Here is a 22,064-nt window from a genome sequence, read left to right on the forward strand (position 1 = left end):
GACACAGCAGCGGCTGCAATATCTCAACGGAGAATACGTTTATATATATGTGTGTGTGTGCGCGTATATATATATATATATATATATATATATATATATATATATTTCTCCGCCGAAATCACTTTTAAACCCATTTCCACCTTTTTTTCCCTTCTCTTCCTCTTACTTTTTTTTCACGTTTTTTTACGTTTTTCTCCTTTTCGCCTCTTTTCTGGGCGTATTATTCTTCTTTTTCTTCTTTTTTTTCGTCTAATGCATACCCCATCAGTGCAGCAATGCTTATTCAATACCGCCAGCAGATGGAGACACTGGGGGATAATTTTCTAAGGATTTATACTGATTTTTCCTGTCTGAATTTGTCGCACAGAAAGTTGCAGGCCAAATATGTGTGACATTTCTGCGACTTTAGCTTCTAGAGCATTTTTACAACATTATACATAGGTGCTGAATACATAAAAAGCGACTGTTCAGCGACAGACAAGTCGCATCGGCTGAAAGTAGGCCAGAATGTCAGTCCATGTTGGAGCAGGTTTAGATACAGTCTAAAGTATAGATCTCAAAGTCTGTGCACAGAATTTAGCAAGGGCCTCGCACCTTCTGATGCATCAGGTAGGTGCACAATAGCATAGCCTAACCCTCTGTACTTTGGTCTATATTGATGCGGGACATAGACAGCCAGCTGATGACCAATCCATTAGTGCAATGGATGGCTGGAAGCATTTGTCTTTGCCTTTGCAATACCACAGAAGCAATGCATGGTCAATGTACAGCAATGACACACCTGTGTGAACAGCCAGGAGACCCCCCCCCCCCCCCCCATGTTATGTTACATAGTTACATAGTTAGTACGGTCGAAAAAAGACATATGTCCATCAAGTTCAACCAGGGAATTAAGGGGTAGGGGTGTGGCGCGATATTGGGGAAGGGATGAGATTTTATATTTCTTCATAAGCATTAATCTTAGTTTGTCAATTAGGAACATTCAGCACCCACCCGCTATCAAGGCAGCTGCCTATCATGTCATGCCCTACCTGCACAGGTGTGCTGGCTACTCAAATGATCCAATTAAGGAGGCCATTTAGTCAGCAGCAGCAGAAGTCCTGTGCCTGGACGCTCCAACAGCGGCCAGACACAAGCAGAAGCAGCAGAAGCAGCAGCAGCACCACCTTTTGTTTTTTGGCTGCAGCAGCAGCAAGGCCCACAGGGCTGGCTAGCTGGCTAGCCAGCAAGCAGGTAGCAATGAAAGTAGGAATCTTTCTTTTTAACCCTGTAAGGGGGTGGTGCACTGTACCCGAAGATACTGCCATATCGGGTCAATGCATAGGGCGACGGAAGCAAGCTTCGAAATCGGCCCCCGTTCTCAAAAATCCATTTAATATATGGTCCCCAGATAGGGGACGTATCAGATATTAAACTGATAAGAACAGATACTACACTTGATCTTAGCCAAAAGGCCGAGAAGCGATAACCGTGAAAGGGGCGGGCCCAACAAGGTCCCCTTCATGGGCACTATCACTGCTTGCTGTCAGGGAGGCTGCCAGACAATTTTCCATGCACACTCTGGGCTGGGGGGCAGTCAACCACCAGTACACACAGCAGAACCTAAACCCATACCATTATTGCTAAGCAGCAAGACAGGGGCCCATTGCACTCCCACGGGGCCTTTTTAAATGCAATCCATAACCCGGATTTGCCAGGAACCCTTCTTACTCCTCCTACTTGCATGTGACACTGGGCTTAGGATCTGCATAGGAAACACACACACAAGCACACACCTACCTTTGTTGCCTGCAGATGCCTCCTTGGCTGTCCCCAAACGGTATCAAACCAACACCCACGGGAAGCTGTAAGCATAGAGGACATGCCTGCACCCCATTGGACTTACCTGTGTGGGTTAAATCCGGGTTATTTGACAACCTATGGCGGTGATGGTTCTGCTCAGGCAGAGCAGTGCTGATGCTCCTCATAAAGCTGTCGCTGCTGTGAAGGTTCTAGGTGACATCACAAATCCCTATGGTTACATACACAACAAAGCTGGGTTGTTGTTGTTTACACTCTGCAAGGCCTGTGGAAGTGAGTGACATCATAGCACTGTAGTTCTGAGGGTTCTAGATGGATGCAACAATCTCCTGTTGCTTCTATGAAGGCCATAATAGACGACATCACCAAACAGCTCCATAGTCACATACACAGCAAAGGAGAGATGTTGTTTACACCTAGTGATGTCAGTGGTATTGAGTGACATCACAGCACAGTGCTAAGGCTCCTGGGCCTGGACACAGCAGCGGCTGCAATATCTCAACGGAGAATACGTTTATATATATGTGTGTGTGTGCGCGTATATATATATATATATATATATATATATATATATATATATATTTCTCCGCCGAAATCACTTTTAAACCCATTTCCACCTTTTTTTCCCTTCTCTTCCTCTTACTTTTTTTTCACGTTTTTTTACGTTTTTCTCCTTTTCGCCTCTTTTCTGGGCGTATTATTCTTCTTTTTCTTCTTTTTTTTCGTCTAATGCATACCCCATCAGTGCAGCAATGCTTATTCAATACCGCCAGCAGATGGAGACACTGGGGGATAATTTTCTAAGGATTTATACTGATTTTTCCTGTCTGAATTTGTCGCACAGAAAGTTGCAGGCCAAATATGTGTGACATTTCTGCGACTTTAGCTTCTAGAGCATTTTTACAACATTATACATAGGTGCTGAATACATAAAAAGCGACTGTTCAGCGACAGACAAGTCGCATCGGCTGAAAGTAGGCCAGAATGTCAGTCCATGTTGGAGCAGGTTTAGATACAGTCTAAAGTATAGATCTCAAAGTCTGTGCACAGAATTTAGCAAGGGCCTCGCACCTTCTGATGCATCAGGTAGGTGCACAATAGCATAGCCTAACCCTCTGTACTTTGGTCTATATTGATGCGGGACATAGACAGCCAGCTGATGACCAATCCATTAGTGCAATGGATGGCTGGAAGCATTTGTCTTTGCCTTTGCAATACCACAGAAGCAATGCATGGTCAATGTACAGCAATGACACACCTGTGTGAACAGCCAGGAGACCCCCCCCCCCCCCCCCCCATGTTATGTTACATAGTTACATAGTTAGTACGGTCGAAAAAAGACATATGTCCATCAAGTTCAACCAGGGAATTAAGGGGTAGGGGTGTGGCGCGATATTGGGGAAGGGATGAGATTTTATATTTCTTCATAAGCATTAATCTTATTTTGTCAATTAGGAACATTCAGCACCCACCCGCTATCAAGGCAGCTGCCTATCATGTCATGCCCTACCTGCACAGGTGTGCTGGCTACTCAAATGATCCAATTAAGGAGGCCATTTAGTCAGCAGCAGCAGAAGTCCTGTGCCTGGACGCTCCAACAGCGGCCAGACACAAGCAGAAGCAGCAGAAGCAGCAGCAGCACCACCTTTTGTTTTTTGGCTGCAGCAGCAGCAAGGCCCACAGGGCTGGCTAGCTGGCTAGCCAGCAAGCAGGTAGCAATGAAAGTAGGAATCTTTCTTTTTAACCCTGTAAGGGGGTGGTGCACTGTACCCGAAGATACTGCCATATCGGGTCAATGCATAGGGCGACGGAAGCAAGCTTCGAAATCGGCCCCCGTTCTCAAAAATCCATTTAATATATGGTCCCCAGATAGGGGACGTATCAGATATTAAACTGATAAGAACAGATACTACACTTGATCTTAGCCAAAAGGCCGAGAAGCGATAACCGTGAAAGGGGCGGGCCCAACAAGGTCCCCTTCATGGGCACTATCACTGCTTGCTGTCAGGGAGGCTGCCAGACAATTTTCCATGCACACTCTGGGCTGGGGGGCAGTCAACCACCAGTACACACAGCAGAACCTAAACCCATACCATTATTGCTAAGCAGCAAGACAGGGGCCCATTGCACTCCCACGGGGCCTTTTTAAATGCAATCCATAACCCGGATTTGCCAGGAACCCTTCTTACTCCTCCTACTTGCATGTGACACTGGGCTTAGGATCTGCATAGGAAACACACACACAAGCACACACCTACCTTTGTTGCCTGCAGATGCCTCCTTGGCTGTCCCCAAACGGTATCAAACCAACACCCACGGGAAGCTGTAAGCATAGAGGACATGCCTGCACCCCATTGGACTTACCTGTGTGGGTTAAATCCGGGTTATTTGACAACCTATGGCGGTGATGGTTCTGCTCAGGCAGAGCAGTGCTGATGCTCCTCATAAAGCTGTCGCTGCTGTGAAGGTTCTAGGTGACATCACAAATCCCTATGGTTACATACACAACAAAGCTGGGTTGTTGTTGTTTACACTCTGCAAGGCCTGTGGAAGTGAGTGACATCATAGCACTGTAGTTCTGAGGGTTCTAGATGGATGCAACAATCTCCTGTTGCTTCTATGAAGGCCATAATAGACGACATCACCAAACAGCTCCATAGTCACATACACAGCAAAGGAGAGATGTTGTTTACACCTAGTGATGTCAGTGGTATTGAGTGACATCACAGCACAGTGCTAAGGCTCCTGGGCCTGGACACAGCAGCGGCTGCAATATCTCAACGGAGAATACGTTTATATATATGTGTGTGTGTGCGCGTATATATATATATATATATATATATATATATATATATATATTTCTCCGCCGAAATCACTTTTAAACCCATTTCCACCTTTTTTTCCCTTCTCTTCCTCTTACTTTTTTTTCACGTTTTTTTACGTTTTTCTCCTTTTCGCCTCTTTTCTGGGCGTATTATTCTTCTTTTTCTTCTTTTTTTCCGTCTAATGCATACCCCATCAGTGCAGCAATGCTTATTCAATACCGCCAGCAGATGGAGACACTGGGGGATAATTTTCTAAGGATTTATACTGATTTTTCCTGTCTGAATTTGTCGCACAGAAAGTTGCAGGCCAAATATGTGTGACATTTCTGCGACTTTAGCTTCTAGAGCATTTTTACAACATTATACATAGGTGCTGAATACATAAAAAGCGACTGTTCAGCGACAGACAAGTCGCATCGGCTGAAAGTAGGCCAGAATGTCAGTCCATGTTGGAGCAGGTTTAGATACAGTCTAAAGTATAGATCTCAAAGTCTGTGCACAGAATTTAGCAAGGGCCTCGCACCTTCTGATGCATCAGGTAGGTGCACAATAGCATAGCCTAACCCTCTGTACTTTGGTCTATATTGATGCGGGACATAGACAGCCAGCTGATGACCAATCCATTAGTGCAATGGATGGCTGGAAGCATTTGTCTTTGCCTTTGCAATACCACAGAAGCAATGCATGGTCAATGTACAGCAATGACACACCTGTGTGAACAGCCAGGAGACCCCCCCCCCCCCCCCCCCATGTTATGTTACATAGTTACATAGTTAGTACGGTCGAAAAAAGACATATGTCCATCAAGTTCAACCAGGGAATTAAGGGGTAGGGGTGTGGCGCGATATTGGGGAAGGGATGAGATTTTATATTTCTTCATAAGCATTAATCTTATTTTGTCAATTAGGAACATTCAGCACCCACCCGCTATCAAGGCAGCTGCCTATCATGTCATGCCCTACCTGCACAGGTGTGCTGGCTACTCAAATGATCCAATTAAGGAGGCCATTTAGTCAGCAGCAGCAGAAGTCCTGTGCCTGGACGCTCCAACAGCGGCCAGACACAAGCAGAAGCAGCAGAAGCAGCAGCAGCACCACCTTTTGTTTTTTGGCTGCAGCAGCAGCAAGGCCCACAGGGCTGGCTAGCTGGCTAGCCAGCAAGCAGGTAGCAATGAAAGTAGGAATCTTTCTTTTTAACCCTGTAAGGGGGTGGTGCACTGTACCCGAAGATACTGCCATATCGGGTCAATGCATAGGGCGACGGAAGCAAGCTTCGAAATCGGCCCCCGTTCTCAAAAATCCATTTAATATATGGTCCCCAGATAGGGGACGTATCAGATATTAAACTGATAAGAACAGATACTACACTTGATCTTAGCCAAAAGGCCGAGAAGCGATAACCGTGAAAGGGGCGGGCCCAACAAGGTCCCCTTCATGGGCACTATCACTGCTTGCTGTCAGGGAGGCTGCCAGACAATTTTCCATGCACACTCTGGGCTGGGGGGCAGTCAACCACCAGTACACACAGCAGAACCTAAACCCATACCATTATTGCTAAGCAGCAAGACAGGGGCCCATTGCACTCCCACGGGGCCTTTTTAAATGCAATCCATAACCCGGATTTGCCAGGAACCCTTCTTACTCCTCCTACTTGCATGTGACACTGGGCTTAGGATCTGCATAGGAAACACACACACAAGCACACACCTACCTTTGTTGCCTGCAGATGCCTCCTTGGCTGTCCCCAAACGGTATCAAACCAACACCCACGGGAAGCTGTAAGCATAGAGGACATGCCTGCACCCCATTGGACTTACCTGTGTGGGTTAAATCCGGGTTATTTGACAACCTATGGCGGTGATGGTTCTGCTCAGGCAGAGCAGTGCTGATGCTCCTCATAAAGCTGTCGCTGCTGTGAAGGTTCTAGGTGACATCACAAATCCCTATGGTTACATACACAACAAAGCTGGGTTGTTGTTGTTTACACTCTGCAAGGCCTGTGGAAGTGAGTGACATCATAGCACTGTAGTTCTGAGGGTTCTAGATGGATGCAACAATCTCCTGTTGCTTCTATGAAGGCCATAATAGACGACATCACCAAACAGCTCCATAGTCACATACACAGCAAAGGAGAGATGTTGTTTACACCTAGTGATGTCAGTGGTATTGAGTGACATCACAGCACAGTGCTAAGGCTCCTGGGCCTGGACACAGCAGCGGCTGCAATATCTCAACGGAGAATACGTTTATATATATGTGTGTGTGTGCGCGTATATATATATATATATATATATATATATATATATATATATATTTCTCCGCCGAAATCACTTTTAAACCCATTTCCACCTTTTTTTCCCTTCTCTTCCTCTTACTTTTTTTTCACGTTTTTTTACGTTTTTCTCCTTTTCGCCTCTTTTCTGGGCGTATTATTCTTCTTTTTCTTCTTTTTTTTCGTCTAATGCATACCCCATCAGTGCAGCAATGCTTATTCAATACCGCCAGCAGATGGAGACACTGGGGGATAATTTTCTAAGGATTTATACTGATTTTTCCTGTCTGAATTTGTCGCACAGAAAGTTGCAGGCCAAATATGTGTGACATTTCTGCGACTTTAGCTTCTAGAGCATTTTTACAACATTATACATAGGTGCTGAATACATAAAAAGCGACTGTTCAGCGACAGACAAGTCGCATCGGCTGAAAGTAGGCCAGAATGTCAGTCCATGTTGGAGCAGGTTTAGATACAGTCTAAAGTATAGATCTCAAAGTCTGTGCACAGAATTTAGCAAGGGCCTCGCACCTTCTGATGCATCAGGTAGGTGCACAATAGCATAGCCTAACCCTCTGTACTTTGGTCTATATTGATGCGGGACATAGACAGCCAGCTGATGACCAATCCATTAGGCAATGGATGGCTGGAAGCATTTGTCTTTGCCTTTGCAATACCACAGAAGCAATGCATGGTCAATGTACAGCAATGACACACCTGTGTGAACAGCCAGGAGACCCCCCCCCCCCCCCCATGTTATGTTACATAGTTACATAGTTAGTACGGTCGAAAAAAGACATATGTCCATCAAGTTCAACCAGGGAATTAAGGGGTAGGGGTGTGGCGCGATATTGGGGAAGGGATGAGATTTTATATTTCTTCATAAGCATTAATCTTAGTTTGTCAATTAGGAACATTCAGCACCCACCCGCTATCAAGGCAGCTGCCTATCATGTCATGCCCTACCTGCACAGGTGTGCTGGCTACTCAAATGATCCAATTAAGGAGGCCATTTAGTCAGCAGCAGCAGAAGTCCTGTGCCTGGATGCTCCAACAGCGGCCAGACACAAGCAGAAGCAGCAGAAGCAGCAGCAGCACCACCTTTTGTTTTTTGGCTGCAGCAGCAGCAAGGCCCACAGGGCTGGCTAGCTGGCTAGCCAGCAAGCAGGTAGCAATGAAAGTAGGAATCTTTCTTTTTAACCCTGTAAGGGGGTGGTGCACTGTACCCGAAGATACTGCCATATCGGGTCAATGCATAGGGCGACGGAAGCAAGCTTCGAAATCGGCCCCCGTTCTCAAAAATCCATTTAATATATGGTCCCCAGATAGGGGACGTATCAGATATTAAACTGATAAGAACAGATACTACACTTGATCTTAGCCAAAAGGCCGAGAAGCGATAACCGTGAAAGGGGCGGGCCCAACAAGGTCCCCTTCATGGGCACTATCACTGCTTGCTGTCAGGGAGGCTGCCAGACAATTTTCCATGCACACTCTGGGCTGGGGGGCAGTCAACCACCAGTACACACAGCAGAACCTAAACCCATACCATTATTGCTAAGCAGCAAGACAGGGGCCCATTGCACTCCCACGGGGCCTTTTTAAATGCAATCCATAACCCGGATTTGCCAGGAACCCTTCTTACTCCTCCTACTTGCATGTGACACTGGGCTTAGGATCTGCATAGGAAACACACACACAAGCACACACCTACCTTTGTTGCCTGCAGATGCCTCCTTGGCTGTCCCCAAACGGTATCAAACCAACACCCACGGGAAGCTGTAAGCATAGAGGACATGCCTGCACCCCATTGGACTTACCTGTGTGGGTTAAATCCGGGTTATTTGACAACCTATGGCGGTGATGGTTCTGCTCAGGCAGAGCAGTGCTGATGCTCCTCATAAAGCTGTCGCTGCTGTGAAGGTTCTAGGTGACATCACAAATCCCTATGGTTACATACACAACAAAGCTGGGTTGTTGTTGTTTACACTCTGCAAGGCCTGTGGAAGTGAGTGACATCATAGCACTGTAGTTCTGAGGGTTCTAGATGGATGCAACAATCTCCTGTTGCTTCTATGAAGGCCATAATAGACGACATCACCAAACAGCTCCATAGTCACATACACAGCAAAGGAGAGATGTTGTTTACACCTAGTGATGTCAGTGGTATTGAGTGACATCACAGCACAGTGCTAAGGCTCCTGGGCCTGGACACAGCAGCGGCTGCAATATCTCAACGGAGAATACGTTTATATATATGTGTGTGTGTGCGCGTATATATATATATATATATATATATATATATATATATATATTTCTCCGCCGAAATCACTTTTAAACCCATTTCCACCTTTTTTTCCCTTCTCTTCCTCTTACTTTTTTTTCACGTTTTTTTACGTTTTTCTCCTTTTCGCCTCTTTTCTGGGCGTATTATTCTTCTTTTTCTTCTTTTTTTTCGTCTAATGCATACCCCATCAGTGCAGCAATGCTTATTCAATACCGCCAGCAGATGGAGACACTGGGGGATAATTTTCTAAGGATTTATACTGATTTTTCCTGTCTGAATTTGTCGCACAGAAAGTTGCAGGCCAAATATGTGTGACATTTCTGCGACTTTAGCTTCTAGAGCATTTTTACAACATTATACATAGGTGCTGAATACATAAAAAGCGACTGTTCAGCGACAGACAAGTCGCATCGGCTGAAAGTAGGCCAGAATGTCAGTCCATGTTGGAGCAGGTTTAGATACAGTCTAAAGTATAGATCTCAAAGTCTGTGCACAGAATTTAGCAAGGGCCTCGCACCTTCTGATGCATCAGGTAGGTGCACAATAGCATAGCCTAACCCTCTGTACTTTGGTCTATATTGATGCGGGACATAGACAGCCAGCTGATGACCAATCCATTAGTGCAATGGATGGCTGGAAGCATTTGTCTTTGCCTTTGCAATACCACAGAAGCAATGCATGGTCAATGTACAGCAATGACACACCTGTGTGAACAGCCAGGAGACCCCCCCCCCCCCCCCATGTTATGTTACATAGTTACATAGTTAGTACGGTCGAAAAAAGACATATGTCCATCAAGTTCAACCAGGGAATTAAGGGGTAGGGGTGTGGCGCGATATTGGGGAAGGGATGAGATTTTATATTTCTTCATAAGCATTAATCTTATTTTGTCAATTAGGAACATTCAGCACCCACCCGCTATCAAGGCAGCTGCCTATCATGTCATGCCCTACCTGCACAGGTGTGCTGGCTACTCAAATGATCCAATTAAGGAGGCCATTTAGTCAGCAGCAGCAGAAGTCCTGTGCCTGGACGCTCCAACAGCGGCCAGACACAAGCAGAAGCAGCAGAAGCAGCAGCAGCACCACCTTTTGTTTTTTGGCTGCAGCAGCAGCAAGGCCCACAGGGCTGGCTAGCTGGCTAGCCAGCAAGCAGGTAGCAATGAAAGTAGGAATCTTTCTTTTTAACCCTGTAAGGGGGTGGTGCACTGTACCCGAAGATACTGCCATATCGGGTCAATGCATAGGGCGACGGAAGCAAGCTTCGAAATCGGCCCCCGTTCTCAAAAATCCATTTAATATATGGTCCCCAGATAGGGGACGTATCAGATATTAAACTGATAAGAACAGATACTACACTTGATCTTAGCCAAAAGGCCGAGAAGCGATAACCGTGAAAGGGGCGGGCCCAACAAGGTCCCCTTCATGGGCACTATCACTGCTTGCTGTCAGGGAGGCTGCCAGACAATTTTCCATGCACACTCTGGGCTGGGGGGCAGTCAACCACCAGTACACACAGCAGAACCTAAACCCATACCATTATTGCTAAGCAGCAAGACAGGGGCCCATTGCACTCCCACGGGGCCTTTTTAAATGCAATCCATAACCCGGATTTGCCAGGAACCCTTCTTACTCCTCCTACTTGCATGTGACACTGGGCTTAGGATCTGCATAGGAAACACACACACAAGCACACACCTACCTTTGTTGCCTGCAGATGCCTCCTTGGCTGTCCCCAAACGGTATCAAACCAACACCCACGGGAAGCTGTAAGCATAGAGGACATGCCTGCACCCCATTGGACTTACCTGTGTGGGTTAAATCCGGGTTATTTGACAACCTATGGCGGTGATGGTTCTGCTCAGGCAGAGCAGTGCTGATGCTCCTCATAAAGCTGTCGCTGCTGTGAAGGTTCTAGGTGACATCACAAATCCCTATGGTTACATACACAACAAAGCTGGGTTGTTGTTGTTTACACTCTGCAAGGCCTGTGGAAGTGAGTGACATCATAGCACTGTAGTTCTGAGGGTTCTAGATGGATGCAACAATCTCCTGTTGCTTCTATGAAGGCCATAATAGACGACATCACCAAACAGCTCCATAGTCACATACACAGCAAAGGAGAGATGTTGTTTACACCTAGTGATGTCAGTGGTATTGAGTGACATCACAGCACAGTGCTAAGGCTCCTGGGCCTGGACACAGCAGCGGCTGCAATATCTCAACGGAGAATACGTTTATATATATGTGTGTGTGTGCGCGTATATATATATATATATATATATATATATATATATATATATTTCTCCGCCGAAATCACTTTTAAACCCATTTCCACCTTTTTTTCCCTTCTCTTCCTCTTACTTTTTTTTCACGTTTTTTTACGTTTTTCTCCTTTTCGCCTCTTTTCTGGGCGTATTATTCTTCTTTTTCTTCTTTTTTTTCGTCTAATGCATACCCCATCAGTGCAGCAATGCTTATTCAATACCGCCAGCAGATGGAGACACTGGGGGATAATTTTCTAAGGATTTATACTGATTTTTCCTGTCTGAATTTGTCGCACAGAAAGTTGCAGGCCAAATATGTGTGACATTTCTGCGACTTTAGCTTCTAGAGCATTTTTACAACATTATACATAGGTGCTGAATACATAAAAAGCGACTGTTCAGCGACAGACAAGTCGCATCGGCTGAAAGTAGGCCAGAATGTCAGTCCATGTTGGAGCAGGTTTAGATACAGTCTAAAGTATAGATCTCAAAGTCTGTGCACAGAATTTAGCAAGGGCCTCGCACCTTCTGATGCATCAGGTAGGTGCACAATAGCATAGCCTAACCCTCTGTACTTTGGTCTATATTGATGCGGGACATAGACAGCCAGCTGATGACCAATCCATTAGTGCAATGGATGGCTGGAAGCATTTGTCTTTGCCTTTGCAATACCACAGAAGCAATGCATGGTCAATGTACAGCAATGACACACCTGTGTGAACAGCCAGGAGACCCCCCCCCCCCCCCCCCCATGTTATGTTACATAGTTACATAGTTAGTACGGTCGAAAAAAGACATATGTCCATCAAGTTCAACCAGGGAATTAAGGGGTAGGGGTGTGGCGCGATATTGGGGAAGGGATGAGATTTTATATTTCTTCATAAGCATTAATCTTATTTTGTCAATTAGGAACATTCAGCACCCACCCGCTATCAAGGCAGCTGCCTATCATGTCATGCCCTACCTGCACAGGTGTGCTGGCTACTCAAATGATCCAATTAAGGAGGCCATTTAGTCAGCAGCAGCAGAAGTCCTGTGCCTGGACGCTCCAACAGCGGCCAGACACAAGCAGAAGCAGCAGAAGCAGCAGCAGCACCACCTTTTGTTTTTTGGCTGCAGCAGCAGCAAGGCCCACAGGGCTGGCTAGCTGGCTAGCCAGCAAGCAGGTAGCAATGAAAGTAGGAATCTTTCTTTTTAACCCTGTAAGGGGGTGGTGCACTGTACCCGAAGATACTGCCATATCGGGTCAATGCATAGGGCGACGGAAGCAAGCTTCGAAATCGGCCCCCGTTCTCAAAAATCCATTTAATATATGGTCCCCAGATAGGGGACGTATCAGATATTAAACTGATAAGAACAGATACTACACTTGATCTTAGCCAAAAGGCCGAGAAGCGATAACCGTGAAAGGGGCGGGCCCAACAAGGTCCCCTTCATGGGCACTATCACTGCTTGCTGTCAGGGAGGCTGCCAGACAATTTTCCATGCACACTCTGGGCTGGGGGGCAGTCAACCACCAGTACACACAGCAGAACCTAAACCCATACCATTATTGCTAAGCAGCAAGACAGGGGCCCATTGCACTCCCACGGGGCCTTTTTAAATGCAATCCATAACCCGGATTTGCCAGGAACCCTTCTTACTCCTCCTACTTGCATGTGACACTGGGCTTAGGATCTGCATAGGAAACACACACACAAGCACACACCTACCTTTGTTGCCTGCAGATGCCTCCTTGGCTGTCCCCAAACGGTATCAAACCAACACCCACGGGAAGCTGTAAGCATAGAGGACATGCCTGCACCCCATTGGACTTACCTGTGTGGGTTAAATCCGGGTTATTTGACAACCTATGGCGGTGATGGTTCTGCTCAGGCAGAGCAGTGCTGATGCTCCTCATAAAGCTGTCGCTGCTGTGAAGGTTCTAGGTGACATCACAAATCCCTATGGTTACATACACAACAAAGCTGGGTTGTTGTTGTTTACACTCTGCAAGGCCTGTGGAAGTGAGTGACATCATAGCACTGTAGTTCTGAGGGTTCTAGATGGATGCAACAATCTCCTGTTGCTTCTATGAAGGCCATAATAGACGACATCACCAAACAGCTCCATAGTCACATACACAGCAAAGGAGAGATGTTGTTTACACCTAGTGATGTCAGTGGTATTGAGTGACATCACAGCACAGTGCTAAGGCTCCTGGGCCTGGACACAGCAGCGGCTGCAATATCTCAACGGAGAATACGTTTATATATATGTGTGTGTGTGCGCGTATATATATATATATATATATATATATATATATATATATATATTTCTCCGCCGAAATCACTTTTAAACCCATTTCCACCTTTTTTTCCCTTCTCTTCCTCTTACTTTTTTTTCACGTTTTTTTACGTTTTTCTCCTTTTCGCCTCTTTTCTGGGCGTATTATTCTTCTTTTTCTTCTTTTTTTTCGTCTAATGCATACCCCATCAGTGCAGCAATGCTTATTCAATACCGCCAGCAGATGGAGACACTGGGGGATAATTTTCTAAGGATTTATACTGATTTTTCCTGTCTGAATTTGTCGCACAGAAAGTTGCAGGCCAAATATGTGTGACATTTCTGCGACTTTAGCTTCTAGAGCATTTTTACAACATTATACATAGGTGCTGAATACATAAAAAGCGACTGTTCAGCGACAGACAAGTCGCATCGGCTGAAAGTAGGCCAGAATGTCAGTCCATGTTGGAGCAGGTTTAGATACAGTCTAAAGTATAGATCTCAAAGTCTGTGCACAGAATTTAGCAAGGGCCTCGCACCTTCTGATGCATCAGGTAGGTGCACAATAGCATAGCCTAACCCTCTGTACTTTGGTCTATATTGATGCGGGACATAGACAGCCAGCTGATGACCAATCCATTAGTGCAATGGATGGCTGGAAGCATTTGTCTTTGCCTTTGCAATACCACAGAAGCAATGCATGGTCAATGTACAGCAATGACACACCTGTGTGAACAGCCAGGAGACCCCCCCCCCCCCCCCCATGTTATGTTACATAGTTACATAGTTAGTACGGTCGAAAAAAGACATATGTCCATCAAGTTCAACCAGGGAATTAAGGGGTAGGGGTGTGGCGCGATATTGGGGAAGGGATGAGATTTTATATTTCTTCATAAGCATTAATCTTATTTTGTCAATTAGGAACATTCAGCACCCACCCGCTATCAAGGCAGCTGCCTATCATGTCATGCCCTACCTGCACAGGTGTGCTGGCTACTCAAATGATCCAATTAAGGAGGCCATTTAGTCAGCAGCAGCAGAAGTCCTGTGCCTGGACGCTCCAACAGCGGCCAGACACAAGCAGAAGCAGCAGAAGCAGCAGCAGCACCACCTTTTGTTTTTTGGCTGCAGCAGCAGCAAGGCCCACAGGGCTGGCTAGCTGGCTAGCCAGCAAGCAGGTAGCAATGAAAGTAGGAATCTTTCTTTTTAACCCTGTAAGGGGGTGGTGCACTGTACCCGAAGATACTGCCATATCGGGTCAATGCATAGGGCGACGGAAGCAAGCTTCGAAATCGGCCCCCGTTCTCAAAAATCCATTTAATATATGGTCCCCAGATAGGGGACGTATCAGATATTAAACTGATAAGAACAGATACTACACTTGATCTTAGCCAAAAGGCCGAGAAGCGATAACCGTGAAAGGGGCGGGCCCAACAAGGTCCCCTTCATGGGCACTATCACTGCTTGCTGTCAGGGAGGCTGCCAGACAATTTTCCATGCACACTCTGGGCTGGGGGGCAGTCAACCACCAGTACACACAGCAGAACCTAAACCCATACCATTATTGCTAAGCAGCAAGACAGGGGCCCATTGCACTCCCACGGGGCCTTTTTAAATGCAATCCATAACCCGGATTTGCCAGGAACCCTTCTTACTCCTCCTACTTGCATGTGACACTGGGCTTAGGATCTGCATAGGAAACACACACACAAGCACACACCTACCTTTGTTGCCTGCAGATGCCTCCTTGGCTGTCCCCAAACGGTATCAAACCAACACCCACGGGAAGCTGTAAGCATAGAGGACATGCCTGCACCCCATTGGACTTACCTGTGTGGGTTAAATCCGGGTTATTTGACAACCTATGGCGGTGATGGTTCTGCTCAGGCAGAGCAGTGCTGATGCTCCTCATAAAGCTGTCGCTGCTGTGAAGGTTCTAGGTGACATCACAAATCCCTATGGTTACATACACAACAAAGCTGGGTTGTTGTTGTTTACACTCTGCAAGGCCTGTGGAAGTGAGTGACATCATAGCACTGTAGTTCTGAGGGTTCTAGATGGATGCAACAATCTCCTGTTGCTTCTATGAAGGCCATAATAGACGACATCACCAAACAGCTCCATAGTCACATACACAGCAAAGGAGAGATGTTGTTTACACCTAGTGATGTCAGTGGTATTGAGTGACATCACAGCACAGTGCTAAGGCTCCTGGGCCTGGACACAGCAGCGGCTGCAATATCTCAACGGAGAATACGTTTATATATATGTGTGTGTGTGCGCGTATATATATATATATATATATATATATATATATATATATATATTTCTCCGCCGAAATCACTTTTAAACCCATTTCCACCTTTTTTTCCCTTCTCTTCCTCTTACTTTTTTTTCACGTTTTTTTACGTTTTTCTCCTTTTCGCCTCTTTTCTGGGCGTATTATTCTTCTTTTTCTTCTTTTTTTTCGTCTAATGCATACCCCATCAGTGCAGCAATGCTTATTCAATACCGCCAGCAGATGGAGACACTGGGGGATAATTTTCTAAGGATTTATACTGATTTTTCCTGTCTGAATTTGTCGCACAGAAAGTTGCAGGCCAAATATGTGTGACATTTCTGCGACTTTAGCTTCTAGAGCATTTTTACAACATTATACATAGGTGCTGAATACATAAAAAGCGACTGTTCAGCGACAGACAAGTCGCATCGGCTGAAAGTAGGCCAGAATGTCAGTCCATGTTGGAGCAGGTTTAGATACAGTCTAAAGTATAGATCTCAAAGTCTGTGCACAGAATTTAGCAAGGGCCTCGCACCTTCTGATGCATCAGGTAGGTGCACAATAGCATAGCCTAACCCTCTGTACTTTGGTCTATATTGATGCGGGACATAGACAGCCAGCTGATGACCAATCCATTAGCGCAATGGATGGCTGGAAGCATTTGTCTTTGCCTTTGCAATACCACAGAAGCAATGCATGGTCAATGTACAGCAATGACACACCTGTGTGAACAGCCAGGAGACCCCCCCCATGTTATGTTACATAGTTACATAGTTAGTACGGTCGAAAAAAGACATATGTCCATCAAGTTCAACCAGGGAATTAAGGGGTAGGGGTGTGGCGCGATATTGGGGAAGGGATGAGATTTTATATTTCTTCATAAGCATTAATCTTATTTTGTCAATTAGGAACATTCAGCACCCACCCGCTATCAAGGCAGCTGCCTATCATGTCATGCCCTACCTGCACAGGTGTGCTGGCTACTCAAATGATCCAATTAAGGAGGCCATTTAGTCAGCAGCAGCAGAAGTCCTGTGCCTGGACGCTCCAACAGCGGCCAGACACAAGCAGAAGCAGCAGAAGCAGCAGCAGCACCACCTTTTGTTTTTTGGCTGCAGCAGCAGCAAGGCCCACAGGGCTGGCTAGCTGGCTAGCCAGCAAGCAGGTAGCAATGAAAGTAGGAATCTTTCTTTTTAACCCTGTAAGGGGGTGGTGCACTGTACCCGAAGATACTGCCATATCGGGTCAATGCATAGGGCGACGGAAGCAAGCTTCGAAATCGGCCCCCGTTCTCAAAAATCCATTTAATATATGGTCCCCAGATAGGGGACGTATCAGATATTAAACTGATAAGAACAGATTTTTTTTTTTTTTTTTTTTTTTTATCTAAAGCCGAGGAACGTGCTTTCGATTCACCCAAAGTGCAAGAAAAAGTGCAAACGTGTTACACTAAAAAAACGTGCACAAAGGATGCGGTCTATCGCAAGCCCTTCTCCGATAGGAGAGAGGCCCCCCAACAAACCTTACCCTTCGCCTCCGGACCAAAAGGTACCTGCGAGGTTCCAGGTTCGATGTCCCTTTTCGCCGAAGCTACTAGGGGACCACAAATGCTCCCGGCATCCCCCTTGGCGTTAGCCAAGGTATCTGCCCGCAGAGCCGATTACGGTAGGTACCCTGCGAAGCAGGAGTACCCGGGGTGTTTGCAGGGAGGTGCGGAACCTAATGGCCACACACACCTCCCCTAGACCGCCAGGAGGGACACCCAGAAGGGCTACCGCATCCTGACAAATCCTGTGAACACACAACACGCAAAAAGTGACACAGTGAGACAAAAAATAAATAAATAAGTGAATGTGTGCAGATATACTGCCCGGACATCCGGCCGGATCTATAAAAATTTCTCTGATCCTAGCCAGAAGGCCGGGAATCAAGAGGTGAGTGCCACAAGGTGAAGAGATTATGGTGCCCGTGCTTCAACTCAGTGAGCCTATTCTCCCAGTGAGTTTCGGCACCTCGGGGTCACCACTCCCCGAGGCACAAAAGTACCTCGGCTCTAGACCCTCTCAGCCTCATGGCGAGACCCGGAGGGAACAGGTCACATCGGGGCAGCCGTCGAGCTGATTCCTCAGAACCAGCCCCGGAAAGCCCTGGTACACCTGCATCCTCCATGCAGCACCCATCCCCACCAGCATGAAAACTGATAAGAACAGATACTACACTTGATCTTAGCCAAAAGGCCGAGAAGCGATAACCGTGAAAGGGGCGGGCCTAACAAGGTCCCCTTCATGGGCACTATCACTGCTTGCTGTCAGGGAGGCTGCCAGACAATTTTCCATGCACACTCTGGGCTGGGGGGCAGTCAACCACCAGTACACACAGCAGAACCTAAACCCATACCATTATTGCTAAGCAGCAAGACAGGGGCCCATTGCACTCCCACGGGGCCTTTTTAAATGCAATCCATAACCCGGATTTGCCAGGAACCCTTCTTACTCCTCCTACTTGCATGTGACACTGGGCTTAGGATCTGCATAGGAAACACACACACAAGCACACACCTACCTTTGTTGCCTGCAGATGCCTCCTTGGCTGTCCCCAAACGGTATCAAACCAACACCCACGGGAAGCTGTAAGCATAGAGGACATGCCTGCACCCCATTGGACTTACCTGTGTGGGTTAAATCCGGGTTATTTGACAACCTATGGCGGTGATGGTTCTGCTCAGGCAGAGCAGTGCTGATGCTCCTCATAAAGCTGTCGCTGCTGTGAAGGTTCTAGGTGACATCACAAATCCCTATGGTTACATACACAACAAAGCTGGGTTGTTGTTGTTTACACTCTGCAAGGCCTGTGGAAGTGAGTGACATCATAGCACTGTAGTTCTGAGGGTTCTAGATGGATGCAACAATCTCCTGTTGCTTCTATGAAGGCCATAATAGACGACATCACCAAACAGCTCCATAGTCACATACACAGCAAAGGAGAGATGTTGTTTACACCTAGTGATGTCAGTGGTATTGAGTGACATCACAGCACAGTGCTAAGGCTCCTGGGCCTGGACACAGCAGCGGCTGCAATATCTCAACGGAGAATACGTTTATATATATGTGTGTGTGTGCGCGTATATATATATATATATATATATATATATATATATATATTTCTCCGCCGAAATCACTTTTAAACCCATTTCCACCTTTTTTTCCCTTCTCTTCCTCTTACTTTTTTTTCACGTTTTTTTACGTTTTTCTCCTTTTCGCCTCTTTTCTGGGCGTATTATTCTTCTTTTTCTTCTTTTTTTTCGTCTAATGCATACCCCATCAGTGCAGCAATGCTTATTCAATACCGCCAGCAGATGGAGACACTGGGGGATAATTTTCTAAGGATTTATACTGATTTTTCCTGTCTGAATTTGTCGCACAGAAAGTTGCAGGCCAAATATGTGTGACATTTCTGCGACTTTAGCTTCTAGAGCATTTTTACAACATTATACATAGGTGCTGAATACATAAAAAGCGACTGTTCAGCGACAGACAAGTCGCATCGGCTGAAAGTAGGCCAGAATGTCAGTCCATGTTGGAGCAGGTTTAGATACAGTCTAAAGTATAGATCTCAAAGTCTGTGCACAGAATTTAGCAAGGGCCTCGCACACTTCTGATGCATCAGGTAGGTGCACAATAGCATAGCCTAACCCTCTGTACTTTGGTCTATATTGATGCGGGACATAGACAGCCAGCTGATGACCAATCCATTAGTGCAATGGATGGCTGGAAGCATTTGTCTTTGCCTTTGCAATACCACAGAAGCAATGCATGGTCAATGTACAGCAATGACACACCTGTGTGAACAGCCAGGAGACCCCCCCCCCCCCCCCCCCCATGTTATGTTACATAGTTACATAGTTAGTACGGTCGAAAAAAGACATATGTCCATCAAGTTCAACCAGGGAATTAAGGGGTAGGGGTGTGGCGCGATATTGGGGAAGGGATGAGATTTTATATTTCTTCATAAGCATTAATCTTATTTTGTCAATTAGGAACATTCAGCACCCACCCGCTATCAAGGCAGCTGCCTATCATGTCATGCCCTACCTGCACAGGTGTGCTGGCTACTCAAATGATCCAATTAAGGAGGCCATTTAGTCAGCAGCAGCAGAAGTCCTGTGCCTGGACGCTCCAACAGCGGCCAGACACAAGCAGAAGCAGCAGAAGCAGCAGCAGCACCACCTTTTGTTTTTTGGCTGCAGCAGCAGCAAGGCCCACAGGGCTGGCTAGCTGGCTAGCCAGCAAGCAGGTAGCAATGAAAGTAGGAATCTTTCTTTTTAACCCTGTAAGGGGGTGGTGCACTGTACCCGAAGATACTGCCATATCGGGTCAATGCATAGGGCGACGGAAGCAAGCTTCGAAATCGGCCCCCGTTCTCAAAAATCCATTTAATATATGGTCCCCAGATAGGGGACGTATCAGATATTAAACTGATAAGAACAGATACTACACTTGATCTTAGCCAAAAGGCCGAGAAGCGATAACCGTGAAAGGGGCGGGCCCAACAAGGTCCCCTTCATGGGCACTATCACTGCTTGCTGTCAGGGAGGCTGCCAGACAATTTTCCATGCACACTCTGGGCTGGGGGGCAGTCAACCACCAGTACACACAGCAGAACCTAAACCCATACCATTATTGCTAAGCAGCAAGACAGGGGCCCATTGCACTCCCACGGGGCCTTTTTAAATGCAATCCATAACCCGGATTTGCCAGGAACCCTTCTTACTCCTCCTACTTGCATGTGACACTGGGCTTAGGATCTGCATAGGAAACACACACACAAGCACACACCTACCTTTGTTGCCTGCAGATGCCTCCTTGGCTGTCCCCAAACGGTATCAAACCAACACCCACGGGAAGCTGTAAGCATAGAGGACATGCCTGCACCCCATTGGACTTACCTGTGTGGGTTAAATCCGGGTTATTTGACAACCTATGGCGGTGATGGTTCTGCTCAGGCAGAGCAGTGCTGATGCTCCTCATAAAGCTGTCGCTGCTGTGAAGGTTCTAGGTGACATCACAAATCCCTATGGTTACATACACAACAAAGCTGGGTTGTTGTTGTTTACACTCTGCAAGGCCTGTGGAAGTGAGTGACATCATAGCACTGTAGTTCTGAGGGTTCTAGATGGATGCAACAATCTCCTGTTGCTTCTATGAAGGCCATAATAGACGACATCACCAAACAGCTCCATAGTCACATACACAGCAAAGGAGAGATGTTGTTTACACCTAGTGATGTCAGTGGTATTGAGTGACATCACAGCACAGTGCTAAGGCTCCTGGGCCTGGACACAGCAGCGGCTGCAATATCTCAACGGAGAATACGTTTATATATATGTGTGTGTGTGCGCGTATATATATATATATATATATATATAGATATATATATATATATATTTCTCCGCCGAAATCACTTTTAAACCCATTTCCACCTTTTTTTCCCTTCTCTTCCTCTTACTTTTTTTTCACGTTTTTTTACGTTTTTCTCCTTTTCGCCTCTTTTCTGGGCGTATTATTCTTCTTTTTCTTCTTTTTTTTCGTCTAATGCATACCCCATCAGTGCAGCAATGCTTATTCAATACCGCCAGCAGATGGAGACACTGGGGGATAATTTTCTAAGGATTTATACTGATTTTTCCTGTCTGAATTTGTCGCACAGAAAGTTGCAGGCCAAATATGTGTGACATTTCTGCGACTTTAGCTTCTAGAGCATTTTTACAACATTATACATAGGTGCTGAATACATAAAAAGCGACTGTTCAGCGACAGACAAGTCGCAGTCGGCTGAAAGTAGGCCAGAATGTCAGTCCATGTTGGAGCAGGTTTAGATACAGTCTAAAGTATAGATCTCAAAGTCTGTGCACAGAATTTAGCAAGGGCCTCGCACCTTCTGATGCATCAGGTAGGTGCACAATAGCATAGCCTAACCCTCTGTACTTTGGTCTATATTGATGCGGGACATAGACAGCCAGCTGATGACCAATCCATTAGTGCAATGGATGGCTGGAAGCATTTGTCTTTG

General features: G+C 46.2%; 9 non-coding genes and 1 pseudogene across 9 annotated transcripts; all 10 read right to left on the bottom strand.

The window, feature by feature from the left end:
- Positions 1–1,275: 1,275 nt before the first annotated feature.
- Positions 1,276–1,466, bottom strand: LOC130317111 (U2 spliceosomal RNA). Its single transcript, XR_008864293.1, has one exon. It is a non-coding gene; the product is annotated as a U2 spliceosomal RNA (small nuclear RNA).
- Positions 1,467–3,554: 2,088 nt separating this feature from the next.
- Positions 3,555–3,745, bottom strand: LOC130317112 (U2 spliceosomal RNA). Its single transcript, XR_008864294.1, has one exon. It is a non-coding gene; the product is annotated as a U2 spliceosomal RNA (small nuclear RNA).
- A 2,086-nt stretch (positions 3,746–5,831) lies between these two features.
- On the bottom strand, positions 5,832–6,022 carry LOC130317113 (U2 spliceosomal RNA). Its single transcript, XR_008864295.1, has one exon. It is a non-coding gene; the product is annotated as a U2 spliceosomal RNA (small nuclear RNA).
- Positions 6,023–8,106: 2,084 nt separating this feature from the next.
- Positions 8,107–8,297, bottom strand: LOC130317114 (U2 spliceosomal RNA). Its single transcript, XR_008864296.1, has one exon. It is a non-coding gene; the product is annotated as a U2 spliceosomal RNA (small nuclear RNA).
- Positions 8,298–10,380: 2,083 nt separating this feature from the next.
- Positions 10,381–10,571, bottom strand: LOC130317115 (U2 spliceosomal RNA). The gene has a single exon (XR_008864297.1). It is a non-coding gene; the product is annotated as a U2 spliceosomal RNA (small nuclear RNA).
- Positions 10,572–12,657: 2,086 nt separating this feature from the next.
- LOC130317116 (U2 spliceosomal RNA) lies at positions 12,658–12,848 on the bottom strand. Its single transcript, XR_008864298.1, has one exon. It is a non-coding gene; the product is annotated as a U2 spliceosomal RNA (small nuclear RNA).
- Positions 12,849–14,934: 2,086 nt separating this feature from the next.
- On the bottom strand, positions 14,935–15,125 carry LOC130317117 (U2 spliceosomal RNA). Its single transcript, XR_008864299.1, has one exon. It is a non-coding gene; the product is annotated as a U2 spliceosomal RNA (small nuclear RNA).
- Positions 15,126–17,202: 2,077 nt separating this feature from the next.
- On the bottom strand, positions 17,203–17,392 carry LOC130317123 (U2 spliceosomal RNA). The gene has a single exon (XR_008864304.1). It is a non-coding gene; the product is annotated as a U2 spliceosomal RNA (small nuclear RNA).
- A 692-nt stretch (positions 17,393–18,084) lies between these two features.
- On the bottom strand, positions 18,085–18,244 carry LOC130317124 (U2 spliceosomal RNA; annotated as a pseudogene).
- Positions 18,245–20,330: 2,086 nt separating this feature from the next.
- LOC130317118 (U2 spliceosomal RNA) lies at positions 20,331–20,521 on the bottom strand. Its single transcript, XR_008864300.1, has one exon. It is a non-coding gene; the product is annotated as a U2 spliceosomal RNA (small nuclear RNA).
- Between the last annotated feature and the right edge of the window lie 1,543 nt (positions 20,522–22,064).

This window comes from Hyla sarda, unplaced genomic scaffold, assembly GCF_029499605.1.
Source record: "Hyla sarda isolate aHylSar1 unplaced genomic scaffold, aHylSar1.hap1 scaffold_1975, whole genome shotgun sequence".
Taxonomy (NCBI): Eukaryota; Metazoa; Chordata; class Amphibia; order Anura; family Hylidae; genus Hyla; species Hyla sarda.